The sequence below is a fragment of the Cervus canadensis genome, chromosome 7, assembly GCF_019320065.1.
Source record: "Cervus canadensis isolate Bull #8, Minnesota chromosome 7, ASM1932006v1, whole genome shotgun sequence".
Taxonomy (NCBI): domain Eukaryota; kingdom Metazoa; phylum Chordata; class Mammalia; order Artiodactyla; family Cervidae; genus Cervus; species Cervus canadensis.
In genome coordinates this window covers 72,079,119-72,094,518 of record NC_057392.1, presented here as the reverse complement: position 1 = coordinate 72,094,518, position 15,400 = coordinate 72,079,119, and positions in this window count along the sequence as shown.

Sequence of the window (15,400 nt, the reverse complement as noted above, 5' to 3'; positions counted from 1 at the left end):
AACCCTCCTGGAGCAAGAACAGTCTTAATTGTTTCTCAAAACACTCTAGGATATTCTGAAAGGTGTGTAAGAGTTTTCCAGGACCAGATGGAGGCTGAGAGAGAGAGAAAGCCTGTCCACCTGAGCTGTCCCAGAGGGGTCCTTGCTCAGGCTTCAAGGAGTGACCTCAGCTTCAAAGTGTTTTCATGTGTGCATGCTAAGTCGCTTTAAACTCTTTGTGACCTGTAGTCCACCAAGCTCCTTGGTCCATGGGGATTCTCCAGGCAGGAATATTGGAGTGGGTTGCCATGCCCTCCTCCAGGGAATCTTCCTGACCCAAGGATTGAACCCACATCTCATGTCTCTTGTATTGGCAGGTGGGTTCTTTATCACTAGCACCACCCACCTGGGAAGCTCTCAGCACAAAGTAGCTGGTGTGTGTTAGACACTCAGTCATGCCCAACTCTTTGCATGGACTGCAGCCCACCAAGCTCCTCTGTCCACGGGATTTTCCAAGCAGGGATACTGGAGTGGGTTGCCATTTCCTTCTCCAGGGGATCTTCCCAACCCAGGGATCGAACCCAGGTCTCCTGCACTGCAGGCAGATTCTTTACCATCTGAGCTACGAGGAAAGCCTGACTATGATGAATTCGTTTTTGGTGACCACCAAAACTATGGAAGAGAGGCTTGTACTTGACGTACAAGTTGGAGTTTTCCAGCTGAGAATTAACCCACTAAATAAATGTGTGGCAAAGAACAAAGAAGACAGAAACATAGATATGAAAGTGCTCAAACTCTAAAGCACTACTCAATTACCAGCTGTCAGTCAACAATTCATTCCTGTTACTTAGAGTGAAGCTTCCGGTCATCATCTTTGTGTTCAATCAACAAAATCTAACAACCAAAATTTAAAAATTAAAAGGAAATACTAAAATCTATCAAGTTACCTCATAGCAAGCATCAGAATCTGGACACGTGTAAACGTTCTGCTGCATAGTTAACATGTCCTGCAGCAACACTCTCCAGTGAGACTCACTGACAGGAGGCTGCTTTCGAAAGGAAGGAGAGACTTTGGAAACATCAGGAAAGCTACAGTTGAGTGTTTCCAGAAGGAAATCTGTGCAACAGCCAGAAAAACTGACTCTGAAAAAAAAAAAAAGCTCCTTTATTGGTTTCCCATCCCCTAACCCAGAGAGAGACAAAGGCAACCCAATGGAGCCAGAAGGAGGCAGAAGAGCAGGTGTAGAAGTACAAAATAGAGAAACAGAGGAGCTGACCACAGACTCCCACCTTTCCTCACGGCAGGCATCCAGCCTGAAGGAGGCCAGAGAGAGGACAGGGCAGACGCTTGAACTTTAAAGTTCAGTCAGTTCAACTGCCATTCAACATTTCCTTCTGATACGAAGCCATGTTATGACTAAAAGTATCTGGAGGACTGCTTATTATCTGATAGGGAGAGGAAAAGGCATAGTAACCACCTCACAGCGCACCCAAGAGGTGGGGGAGAGTTATCTCCGCAAAGCAGGACTGAACTGGCAAGACGGAGGAGAGGCGATGACGGCGGCTTCTGTCCATACCCATGGAGCCCCACTCTTTCAACTTCCCATTTAACAGAAAGCCTGTGAGAAGAGCCACAGGAAACTGATAAGTGTTTGCTCAATGAGGGGACTGAGTGACAGGGAGGGGAGGGGGACGTCTTACTACATACCCTCTGGTATATTTAAAATTTTTAACTATGAGAACGTAGTTTCTGTTTTTAGAATTTATATTTAAAATAAACAAACTGAAGTAGGCAGCCTCTAAGATGGCCACCCCTGACCGCTGTTTCCTGGTGTTCATACCTTGTGTGATCCCCTCCCCTTTGGGCTGCACATAGGACTCCTTTCTAAGGGGTAGAATATGGAAGATGTGAAGGGGTGTCACTCTGTGGCCTCTGTCTCAGGTATTCTCTCTTGCTCTCTGGATTGCTCACTCTGGAGGCAACCATCTTCTCTATGCCTCTGGGCTGTCTGTGGAGAGGCCAGTGTGACTGAACTTGGAAATGGATCTTCTGAGGCATGAAAAACAGCCCCATGGGGGAACTTGAAGGTGGCTTTTCCCCATGTCAAACCTTGAGATGACTATCCAGCTCCTGCCCACAGCTTGATGGCAGTCTCGTGGGTGACCCTGAGCCAGAAGCCCCCAGCTAAGCCTGGATTCCTGACCCACAGAAACTGTGGGGTGATAAGTATGTGTTTCCAGCCATCAATGGAATCATTTGTTTCATAGCAATATTTTTCTAAAACAAATTTAAGTTGCACTGATAAACATATATAGCAGGCTTCCCACATTCACTTTTTGATTTAGAAGATAGGCTTTTGAATTCATTTCCCCACAGGTCATGCTAATTTAATTGATCTTTGCTTTCTTTCATTTTTAACGTGAAAACAACAAGGTTTTTGACATAAAATTATACTATACTATCAAATATGCATGTGGACCAAAAGGGGACTGTTGGTCCCTTTGAGTGGAGAGAGAGACTCAGAGAAAGAAAAAATTCTTGCAAACTTCAAAATTTTAAGAACTATTTTGTCACATGACCTTTCACCTACTACAATTCCCAGCATGTAGAAGTTTCAGCAAATACCAAATGTGAGTTAACAGGTGTTATGGTAAGGGATAAAATGAAAGCTTAATTAATACTTTAACTGGCAAAAGGATAGGGATCATGTGATTCAATCCATATGATAGTTTTTGAATTTCTTATCCCTGCTACATGAGTCAGTTGAGTTGGTAAATGATTCACTTGAACAGATGTGTCTCAGTGTTGATCTAATGAAAATGTTCTGATATGCCATCCTGGCATGTACTATCACCAAAAAAAGCACTGTGCTTAATTTTAGAACCACGCATAAAAAAAGAAACATGTAAAGGAGGCTCTCCCCAGTTCTCAGCACTCTTCTTTGGAAGAAAAGGAGACTGAAATTGCTTGTCCATACTAAGATTGCTTCTTTCCGGATTCATGACTCTAGGGTATCTTTTAATAAAAGACCCATGTTAGTGATAAAAATGATTTTGAAGGGTGAAAATTTTACTCGTATTATCATAGAGAAGTAGTTTTTAACTTTTCTGCAGATGCAACTTTAGTCTTGAGTACACTCTGTACCTTTTGTGAGAATAAAACAAAAAACAGCAAAAACAACAACAAAATTCTCTCTCCTGTTTGAAAACCAATCACAATAAAAATGTGTTTGCTAAATAGGATCTTCTGACTTAACGAAACATTCTGTTTAGACAGGTGCAATACATATCCATACAATGGAGTACTATGCAACTGCTCCTCTCTGGATGTATTATACTCATTAAAAACCAGTGATAGAGTTAGAGTATCACCGTTTTGCACACCTAAAAACGAAAGGATCTAAACAATGGTCATAAATGACCTTTTTTTTAGAATGCTACTTTACTTATTCTTTTATTCATTTGACTGAGCTGGTCTTCGTTGCTGTGAGAGGGCTTTCTTTAGCTCCAGGGAGCAGAGGCCACTCTTTGTTGTGATGTGCAGGCTTCTCATTGCCGTGGCATCTCTTGTTGTGGAGCACAGGCTCTAGGCTTGTGGGCTGCAGTACCTGCATCATGTGGGATCAGTAGTTGTGGCTCCTGGGCTCTAGAGCATGGGCTCAGTAGTTGGGGTGCATGGGCTTAGTTGCTCCACAGCATGTGGCATCTTCCTGGACCAGGGATCAAACCTGTGTCCCCTGCACTGGCAGCCCGACTCTTATCCACTGTGCCACCTGGGAAATTCACAAATGACTTTTAACACCACAAAAAGGGAAACAGATATGATATGCCTCTTCATGGAGGCTTATGAAACAGTTATGAAAACAGCAAAATCCAAACTTTGGGAAAATGTGTAGTATAAATAACCTAGTCTTATTCAACAAATAAATTTCAAGGAAAAACACAATGGGAAAGGAAAACAAATAGATTAAAAGATACTAAGGATTCAAATCACTGAGATGCAGATGTTTTAGAAACAGGTGGTGATGGTGGTACATGGTGACTCATTAATGCCACTGAACTGTACACTTAAAAAAAACTGTACAAATTTTATGTTATATATGTATATATTTATCATAGTAAATTTTTAAAAGTTCATGTAATTCAATACAATTATTTGTATGCCAACTGAATACACTAAAAAAGAGAGAGAGAGAAATAAGTGGGGGAAGTTAACACGATTGGGGATATTCAATGCTATTAAAGAATTATTGTCTGTTTTTTATATGCAATAATAGTGATTTTTCTATTGTGGTAAGAACATTTAATATGAAATCTTTCCTCTTAACAAATTTTGAAGTGCACAATACAATATTCTTAAGGAACAATGTCATGTAGCAGATCTGTAGAATTCAGTTGTCTTACCTGGTTTTTTGGTTTTTTTTTTGTTTGAGTTCTTATATCTTAGAGCTGTATACTAAAATATATACAGATAAAATGATATGTGTTGGATCTGAGATTGATTTTACCTAACCTACAATGGTTTGTTTTTTGTGGAGCCTGAGAGAATACTCAAGGCCTTGGGTCAGAGACAAAGGTCTTTATTACTCATGACATAATAACCAGCACAAACATTGGCATCTTGCTCTCGGGTGCCACTGGGGTAGCACAGATGGGTCCAGGGGATGCCCGCACATGCACTGAGTTGCTTCACAGCTATGGAAAGCTGATCTTGGGAAACTCACTAGTTTTATAGCAAGCAGTAAGAGCAAGAGCAAAAACCTACTCCTTGTCTAGGGCTGAAGTGGTGTGTGGAGGGGTGGGGAGGAGATGTTACTTCATTTCTTAAGGTTCCTGAGTACATAACCAACCTTGAGAAATGGACCTGGTGAAAGAAGTCAGGACCTTGCCATCTTCATCCACCCAGCAAGAACAGTAAGAACATAAGAGGCCCATGAGTTTGCTTCAAAAAATCTGTTGAGAAAAAATGGCTTGGTAAGTCAGTGGGAGTATAGTGAAACAAGTCTGGCTATGAGTCGACACTTGTTGAAGCTGGCTTATGAGTATATGTGAGTACTTAAGGTTCACCATACTATTCACTTGGAGAAGGAAATGGCAGCCCACTCCAGTATTCTTGCCTGGAAAATTCCATGGACAGAAGAGCCTGGAGGGTACAGTCCATGGAGTCGAAAAGAGTCGGACACGACTGAGCATGACTACCACACACACACACATACACATACTATTCACTGTTCCTTTGTATATGTTTGAAATTTTTCACAATAAAAGTTTTTTTGAGATAAGTTTACCAAATAATTGTCTTATATAATATGTATGGATTCCAGTATTTTTAAATAGAATATGGAAAAATATATGTTTGCTATTTTAAATTTATGAAATATTTTGTTCGGCCTAATAATACTAAGAATATACTTCAAGCAAATGTCACACCTCATTATGGTAAATAAATGCATTGTTATTTTCTTACAAGTATATGAAATGTCTGTTTTATGGAGAGCTATGATCAATTTACAGTAGTTTTCCATCTTGATCTTTGCCAAATAAATCTCTCCTCATATAAGACAACAACATGAGGTGCAAGGTCTTTAATGTGTCTGCTAAGAATCTTGAGATGTCATTGTGCAGTGAAAAGCTAATCTCCCCAGGAAAGGTAATAGTTCTCTTAAAAATCATTGGGTGCCATTTTGAAAAAATATGAATGCTTTTAGGCTGTGTATATATTTTTTAATTTTTATTATTTGTTTTGAGCTCTCCTGGGTCTTTGTTGCTGCATGGGCTTTTCTCTTGTAGTGAATGGGGGCTACTGTTTGTGACAGTGCATGGATTTCTCACTGCAGTGGCTTCTCTTGTAGAGCACAGGCTCTAGAGTACAGGCTCAATAGTCGTGGTGCACAGGCTTAGTTGCTGCTTGGCATGTGGGATCTTCTCCACCCAGATGGTACTCATGTCTCCTACATTGGCAGGTGTATTCTTTACCACTGACCACCAGGGAAGCTGCTGCATATTTTTTAAACTATAGTTCTAATATATTTCACCACCATCACCTCTTTGGCTCACTCCCTAAGGAGTGATTTTATTTTGCTAGCTAGAGTGACAACACGTTTACTGATTATTTGTTGTTCAGTTGCTCTTTCGTGTCCAACTCTTTGTGACCCCATGGACTGCAGCACGCCAAGCTTCCCTGTCCATTGCCAACTCCTGGGGTTTAATCAAACTCAAGTCCACTGAGTTGATGATGCCATCCAACCATCTCATCCTCTGTCATCCCCTTCTTCTCCTGCCTTCTGTCTTCCACAGCATCAGGGTCTTTCCTATTGAGTCAGTTCTTCACAGTAGGTGGCCAAAATATTGGAGCTTCAGCTTCCACACCAGTCCTTCCAATGAGTATTCAAGCTTGATTTCCTTTAGGATTGATTGTTTGATCTCCTTGCAGTCCAAGGGATTCTCAAGAGTTTTCCAGCACCACAGTTCAAAAGCATCAATTCTTCAGCACTCAGCCTTTTTTATTGTCCAGCTCTCACATCCATACATGGCTACTGGAAAAACCATAGCTCTGATTCTATGGACCTTTTGTAGGCTAAGTAATGTCTCTGCCTTTTAATATGCTATCTAGATTTGTCATTGCTTTTCTTCCAAGGAGCAAGCATCTTTTAATTTCATGACTGCAGTCACCATTCACAGTGATTTTAGAGCCCACGAAAATAAAGTCTGTCACCGTTTCCATTGTTTCCCCATCTATTTGCCATGTAGTGATGGGACCAGATGCCTTGATCTTTGTTTTTTTGAATGTTGAGTTTTAAGCCAGCTTTTCCACTCACCTCTTTCACTTTCATCAAGAGGCTCTTTAGTTCCTCTTCACTTTCTGCCACAAGGGTGGTGTCATCTGCATATCTGAGGTTATTGATATTTCTCCTGGCAATCTTGATTCCAGTTTGTGCTTCATCCAGCCTGGCATTTCTCATAAGGTACTCTGCATATAAGTTAAATAAGCAGAGTGACAATATGCAGCCTTGACATACTCCTTCCCAATTTGAACCAGTCCATTGTTCCATGTCTGATTCTAACTGTTGCTTCTTGACCTGCATACAGGTTTCACAGGAAGCGGGTAAGGCTTTCTGGTATTCCCATCTCTAAGAATTTTCCACAGTTTGTTGTGATCTACACAGTCAAAGGCTTTAGCATAGTCAAGAAAGCGGAAGTAGATGTTTTTCTGGAATTCTCTTGCTTTTTCTATGATGTTGGCAAATTGATCGCTGGTTTCTCTGCCCTTTCTAAATCCAACTGTGCATCTGGAAGTTCTCGGCAGTTCACATACTGTTGAAGCCTAGCTGATTGTTTAATTGAATTCAATCAGTATTTTTTTCATTTTGCTAAAAAGTTATTCTCATCAAATAAAAACAAGAATCTCAAATACCTTGTTACTATAAATAAGTTTACTTTTGTCTTAGTTCAGGCCGCTATAATAAAATAGTATAGACTAGGTGGTTTGTAAACAACAGAAATATATTTCTCATAGTTCTGGAAACTGGAAATCTCAAATCAGTGTGCCAGCAAACTCAAGTTCTGGTGAGGGTCCCCTTCCAGGTTGCAGACTGATCACTTACCGTATCCTCAAATGGCAGAACTCAGAAAGTTGGAGCAAATTCTTATGTCCCTTCTCAGAAGGGCATTAATGCCATTCTTGCGGGCTTGACCTTCATGACTTCATCACTTCCCAAAGGCCATACCTACTTCCTCATACCATCGCACTTAGGGTTATGATTCAATATGAATTTTGGAAGAACACAAATATTCAGTCTGTATCACCTTCAGAACCCATTTTCTGTTAGTCTTCTCTCAACATTCTTGGGTTCTTTGTTGTCTAAAAGTTATTCAGCAATCTCAGATGCCATTCTGTGACCTTTGGGGTGTAGGAGAAATAGCAAATTTCTGGACTTTTCTGTAAAAGAAAAGTAAAAATTGTAAAATTTGCATTTCTATATACAGAAGAGCCAATTTCACTTCAAAAAGGATGTTTCCCTCTTAAGGTAGACTGGGCCACTTGAATCACAGACTAGAAAATGCCATTCAACTGCTCCTTGAACACTGCAAAGGAGCTTTGCAGTGCTTTCCATATGGGTCAAGCAGATAATGTGCTGAACTGTCAACTTGTTTTTTTGACATTTGTGGGACTAATTCAACCAGTTCTGTGAAAGAAGCATGGTATTTGTTGGAGTTACATCAAATGCAGTGCTGTGTTTTGCCTTGATAACAGAACTTTGTTGCAGTTTTTTTTCTCACTTTCAAAACAGGTATTACAAATGTTTATGAAAAGCATTGGCATTATTTAATAAATAACAGTGGGAAACAGTTCCCTGATATTTTCAAAACTTCAGTTGCAGCTGGAGTTGCAATTGGATACCCCATGATGCAAATGGCAGAAAACCCAATTCAAACTGGCTTAACCTACAAGAAGGAGCTTGTTGGATCTTGTAACTAGAAAGTCTAGATGTCTGAATTCAGGCAAGGCTTATACACTCGTTAAAATGATGTCAGCAAGTATCCAGTTTCTCTTTGAGCTGCCTTCCTTTAACTCCACTGTTAGGTTCTATAGAAGTGGGCCCAGGGCCTCTTCTCCTGGTAGTAAAACGCCTGTAGCAGTCAAGACCTAATATTCTCAAATCAAAGCATAGAAAGTAAGAAGACTTGTCTCTTCTAATAGGAGTGACTGGGAGTCAGTCAGTCTCACTGATTCCTTTGGCTCCTCTGCCCAATACCCATGAGTTGGATACACTAATTGGCTCATCCTGAAAGCCTGGATTTGTACGTATATTTTAGCTCCTTAATTTTGTTTTTCATTTCTATTAACTTATCTCACTCTTTTGGGTATTAGAGTGAAAGCTAATGAAAGCAGCAACTATGGATTCTAAATTTCTTGCACATTTCAAAGCACCCAGGACAAGGAATGCTCAACAATCGAGACTGATATGTTGTGATGATCATAATGATCATTCTTTTGTTTATGGACTGTCTCTAGTATCCCAAAGTACTTCATAAAAATTATGATAGAGTTATAGGATGATGAAGTTCTCCATTGGGAGTAGGAAGAAAGAGAAGTTATAGTATTTATTTAATCCTTGAGTTCCTTTTCTTCAAGACTGCTTCCCTCATGAAGGCCACAGCTCCTTCCAGGCAGCCCATTCAAGGAACAACAGCTACCACCCTTCCCAAGTTCTGGATTCTGGAAAACCAGCCCCTCCTCTTGTCATTTCAGGCTCAGGGATGAAAAGCTGTCCGGCTATGACTAGTTCGCAATGGTTTCCCTTAATTCCATTCACACCTGTGTAAATGGCCCTTCATTAAACACCCTTCCATTATCTTGTTTAAGTGTGCTATTTGTGTCCTCCTAGGACCCTGACTCACTCACACACACACACACACACAGAATTGGAAAATCAAACTCAAATTGGTTTAAACCATCAATGGAATTTACTGAATCATATGGCTAAAAAATACAGACATCTTGCTTCAAGTCAGTGCAGTGGCTCAAATGATGGCATCAAATCAACTAGAACTGGAAGAAACTTTATTAAATATGTTATCTTGATTACAACATAATCTGTGTGCAGGAGGCATAAGAGGAATAAGGAAAATAGTTTACTGATTCAATTGTTTCAGAATCCTATCTTAGCACTCAGTAAACATTTGAGATAAATAAATGAGAACTTTCAGAGACCAAAAGCAAAACTAACTCCACAGAAATATATGGAACCTAAAGGAAAAATAATTGTTTCATCATTTCTGTTTTTGTACATCATCGATTCTTTTATTCGTAGTATCTAACACAGTTCTTAGAGGGCAGGTTCAGTAAACTGAAGAATGATGGAAAAGCAACTAGTTCTTTTCTCTCATGTGATTCTGAAGATAGTATGGCAACTTTCCAGGTGGTGCTAGTGATAAAGAACCCATCTGCCAATGCAAGAGACCTAACAGACATGGGTTCAATTCCTGGGTCGGGAAGATCCCCTGAAGAAGGACATGACAACGCACTCCAATATTCTTGCCTGGAGAATCCCACGGACAGAGGCGTCTGGTGGGCTACAGTCCACAGGGTTGCAAAGAGTCAGACACAGCTGAAGCAACTTAGCACACACATAGCAACTACACCATGTACCTCTGTTCCCAAGCACTTATTGGCTATTCCTGCTGATTTCATATAATGGAGAGACCAGAGAAGACCAAGGGTGCTGCTAGTAAATGACTTACCATAACCAAAGATAGCAAAACATACACCAGTTTTAACTTCTTCAAATAAAAAGACTTTCACTTGGTACACGTTATTTCCAATAACAATATAATTTGAAAGTTAACAAGATAGCCTAAAGCATGCTCAAAACTTTCCCATTGTTTCAAGCACTTTGTTTTTCCCTGTGAACACAGACAATTGCCCCATTAAACTGAAATGCTTGTATGAGATGTAACACAGTTGACCTTCTCACTCAAAAAAATTCATCTACACGTCTAAGCTAGAAAAAGATTATTTAAATGTTTTTGATTCTTTATTTTAGGTAACCAAGAATGTGTCTCTATTGTTCCATGTGATGCCATTGACAACAGTTTGTCCCCTATTTAGCATGTACAAGCATAACAATCAACAGAGTAATATGAATTAATGCGAAGCACTCGCTGCCCAAGAGGTGGGCTTCCCTGGTGGCTCAGAGTGAAGAACCCACCTGCCAGTGCAGAAGACGCAGGAGATACAGGTTTGATCCCTGGGCCAGGAAGATCCCTTGGAGAAGGGAATGGCAACCCACTCCAGTATTCTTGCTGGGAAAATCCCATGGACAGAGGCGCCTGGCAGGCTACAGTCCATGGGGTCACTAAGAGTAAGACACAGCTGAAGCGACTGAATACACCCAAAAGGCGGGAGATGGGGTAAGATAGGGCCAACGGAATTCAGGCACAATCACCTCCTCGCCCCACCCAACCAGGGTTTCCCAGAAGCCAGAGCTTTGGGGGAGGCTCGAGATCACCAAGGACACTTCAACCACAGCCCACTTGGTTCTCTGAAGAACTCACACAGCATGTCTTGGCTAATTTTTTTCATTAAAAATAACTTCTTCCCTTATTCCAAGAGCAATGCATGTTTATCATGCAGAATGTAAACATTTAAGATTAACCAAAAAGAGAAGAAAGTGGGTGAGAGTAGCCTTTAATTTCCCCTCTTAGAAAGGACCAGGGTTAACATTTTGGTGTATAGTCTAAGCTCACTCACTCCTTGTCTCCCTCTCTGGGATTTTACTATATAAATAGCCTTTTGAATATCTTTATACACCATTCATTTTATTCATCTTTTATTCCTCAGAGAACCAAACACAGTCCTACATGAGGAAGTTTTCAATAAAAGGATGAATGGCTGAATGTTCAAATCTGCTCCTATTTTCACATGCTGCTAGAGGTAATAGAGTAACTTGCTGTATCGCTCTGTTGCCATGTGCCTGCCAAAGGAATACCAGGTATTGGAATTCACCTGAAACCACTAAGAAATCACAGTATTTGCTAACTTCACCAGAAAACCCCTTCTTAAAAGGAGTGCTTCACAAGTGAGGAAACCCTTAACTTGGAGCTAGGAGATTCAGGTTTGAACTACAACTGGGTCATTTTATTTCTCATTTGACTTCTTTAAGCCTCCACCTTCTAATCTGTAAAGTGAAGGCACTGACCTATGACCTAAATAGGATCCTGAGTAGTTAATATTCTATATCTTTATGTGTCTGTCTGTCTATCCATCCATCCAACCAAACTTGCATACGTGTGTGTGTATATATTTAGAATTTTTTCAGTGAAAAAAGGAGCCAAGTGCTAGGCTTTGAGGTGCTATGACAAAATCTGGTGTCGTTGCTTGTTTTCTAAAAATTGAAAGTCTTAGAGGAAATCTAGCCAACACGTTTTCATGTCCACAAACACTTTCTGTGGCTGAGTTGGGAAAATCAAAATCAAAAACCAAAAAAGAAAAATAATGAAAGCATCTCTCTATATGTAGCTTTCATTAATTCTCAGTCAGATGATCGTGGTGTTCTCTCTAAAGCCCCCTTTCTTGTTTCATAACTCTTTTACACTCTGTTGTATCATTTTCAAAATACTCCCTCCCCGCATTTCCAAGCTTACAAGCAGAGAATCGTTCTTCACTGATCTGTGAACAATGAGTTCTGTTTGGTAAGAGAACTTGACAACTGAAGCAAAAGAAATCCTAACATTAAAACAGGTTGAGACAGGAAAATGATTAGTAACTCAAGTGTCTGGATGGAAAGGAATTATGAACTTTTCAACACCTACCCATTCCTTCCTGTCAAGCTCGGAGCCATTTTAAAACCCCATAATTCAGAAAGACACATGTACTGCAGTGTTCACTACAGAACAATTTACAATAGCCAGGACACGGAAGCAACTTGAGCCCATCAACAGATGAATGGATAAAGAAGATGTGTGTGTGTATATACATATACATGTGTGTATATATATACACACACACACAATAGGGTATATATATAACATGGAACAAACCTGGGTCATTTGTAGTGATGTGGATGGACCTAGAATCTATCGTACAGGGTAAAGTCAGGAAGAGAAAAATAAATCTCATTATTAATGCAGATATATGGGGCTTCCCTGATAGCTCAATTGGTAAAGAATCTGCCTGCAATGCAGGAGACCCTAGTTCGATTCCTGGGTTGGGACGATCCCTTGAAGAAGGGATAGGCTACATACTCCAGAATTCTTGGGCTTCCCTTGTGGCTCAGCTGGTAAAAAAAAAATCCGCCTGCAATGTAGGAGACCTGGGTTCAAGCCCTGGGTTGTGAAGATCCCATGGAGAAAGGAACAGAATACTGCAGTATTCTGGCCTAGAGAATTCCAAGGACTGTATAGTCCATGGGGTCACAATGAGTCAGACACGACTGAGTGACATTCACTTTCATTAGAAATCCAGAAAAAATGGTACAGATGAACCTATTTACAGGACAGGAATAGAGATGCAAACGTTGAGAACCAAACCAAAATATAGCTGATTTGCAATGATGTGCACAGAAAAGTGATTCAGTTTCATATATATATTCTTTTTTAGATTCTTTTCCATTATAGGTTATTACAGGATAATGATTGTAGTTCTCTTGTTGGTTATCTATTTTATATATATATAAAATATATATATATTTTGGTTGGTTATCTATTTTATAGTTCTTGTTGGTTATCTGTTTTATATATAATAGTATGCATATTTTAATCCCAAATTCCTAATTTATCCCTCTCTCTTGCACACAGTTCTTTTCATTAATACAGTAAGCAACTTTTACCAAGGGTCATATTCTGCCAGAGGTCTGTGCTCTACATCAGAGGTAAGTTCTACCTCAGTGGTCTAAATCTACACCTCCTCTGAAGCTAATGTTCTGTTTGGGTCTGACTTACCAGATGAGGCTTCTTTTCCTCTTATAAGGAGCTCCTGTTGTTCTCATGCCCCACATTATTCTTTCCAAAACTCTGACCGCCCCCCCCCACCCATGTCCATCACACATGTTGTATATGCCTTCACAGAGTTCAAGGTCTTTCTCTTGGAAAGATGTTCAGCCCAAGTGCAGATCCATGGATAAAAACAGATTCACAGTGAGAGAGAAATCTCTATGGTCCTGTCTACAAAACCACACAAGTTCTTTTCCAGATCAGCCCCCACATAAAAAAAAAAATCAGCTCCACAGATACCACAAAAGGAAACAATTCTTCTTAGGGATGGGGATGGAGGTTGTCACATTAATTCTCATTCACAATTCCTAACTGATGGCCTCTAGAGAGTCAAGCCAAATAGATAATTGTAAGAGTAAATTAATAAATAAATAAACTATTTCTTACAATATCATTCCAATTAATATATGTGGAAGGAATGATAACAATAGACCGTCAGCATTTGGCAAACACAACAGCAATAATTATTTCAGGCAAAGATAATTAATCAGTGATAAATGAATGGTCAAAAGTATGCTGGAAAGCAGAATATTTGCATGGTTTCAAAGTAACCCCCCTTAGATGCTAACTAATTACAGGGAAGAACTATAACTAAGTGGTCAAGGTTAGTATCACCAGAGATGGAACACATCAACTTTGTTCCTCCTAACAGAACATGCTGAGCAGGGCACAGTCACTTCTGTGATAGTCTTGCCAAAAATGCATAACCTTAATGTAGTTATGAGGAAATACCAGACAAACCTAAATAAGTAACATTTCACAAAAGAATTGGCCAATGCTCTTCTAAGAGTCAAAGAGAAACACTGTTTCACTGTCATGAAAAGTAATGAAAAACTGAGGATTGGCCCAGATTAAAGACTAACAATGCATGAAAACTAAATTCAGTCTATAGTCTGGGACTGGATCCTGAGCAGAAAAAGGAGAGGAACAAGACAAAACTTGAATTAGGTCTGCAGATTAGTTAATAGAACTTTGTCAATTTCCTATTTTGAAAATGGTACAGTGGTTACATAAGATGTTAACATTCGGAGAAGCTGAGTGAAGCGTATATGGGGATTCTTCATGCTATTTGCTTTCAGCTTTCTCATAAGTCTCATAAGTGTATATAGATATAAAATAATAAAATAAAATTTAAAAATAAAAAATAAAAATAAATTTTAAAAACCATGGTCGAGGAAAATTTACTTATTGCAATATCGTTTGTGGACAGAATGAAAAAAATACATATTAATTAAAATAATTATCTTCATTCTTGAATGTAAGACTAAACAAGCAAACTTTTTCTTTGATTAGTCATGTGTAGAATTATTCAGATTTTCCAGGTGGCTCAGTGGTGAAGAATCCACCTGCAATGCAGGATGGGGTTCAATCCCTGGGTCGGGAAGATGTCCTGGAGAAGGAAATGGCAACCCACCCCAGTATTCTTGCCTGGGAAATCCCACGGACAGCGGAGCCTGGCGGGCTGCAGTCCATGGAGTTTCAAAGAGTTGAACATGACTGAGCAACTAAACAATGACAACAGGATTTTCAGGCATTTCTTAAAATCACACTCTATGTATGTGATCACAATGTAATCACAATCTCAGCACGTATTTTATTACCAAAATTGAAGTTCAGACTAGCAACTTGTATGTAAAAGTACTTAGGTAATCCTGGTCTGTCCTTGTCACAATATCAATAGACCTCTGCTGGAACTGTGTTTATTATGACAACCAAGCAGCTCAATTCGCTAGTCCTCAGGTCAGCAATTCCTAGGTGGAAAGTGTTCAGAAGAAAGTTTTCTATTTGGCAGATGAAAGATCAAGACCCCCAAATATCTGTCCTTAGTAAACAGCCTAGTACTTTCTTGCTGTTTCCTCTGAAATATAGCACTTTAAATGCAGTACTTTCATTTCCAGTGGGAGTAGTGGTGACCATGCATAACTTA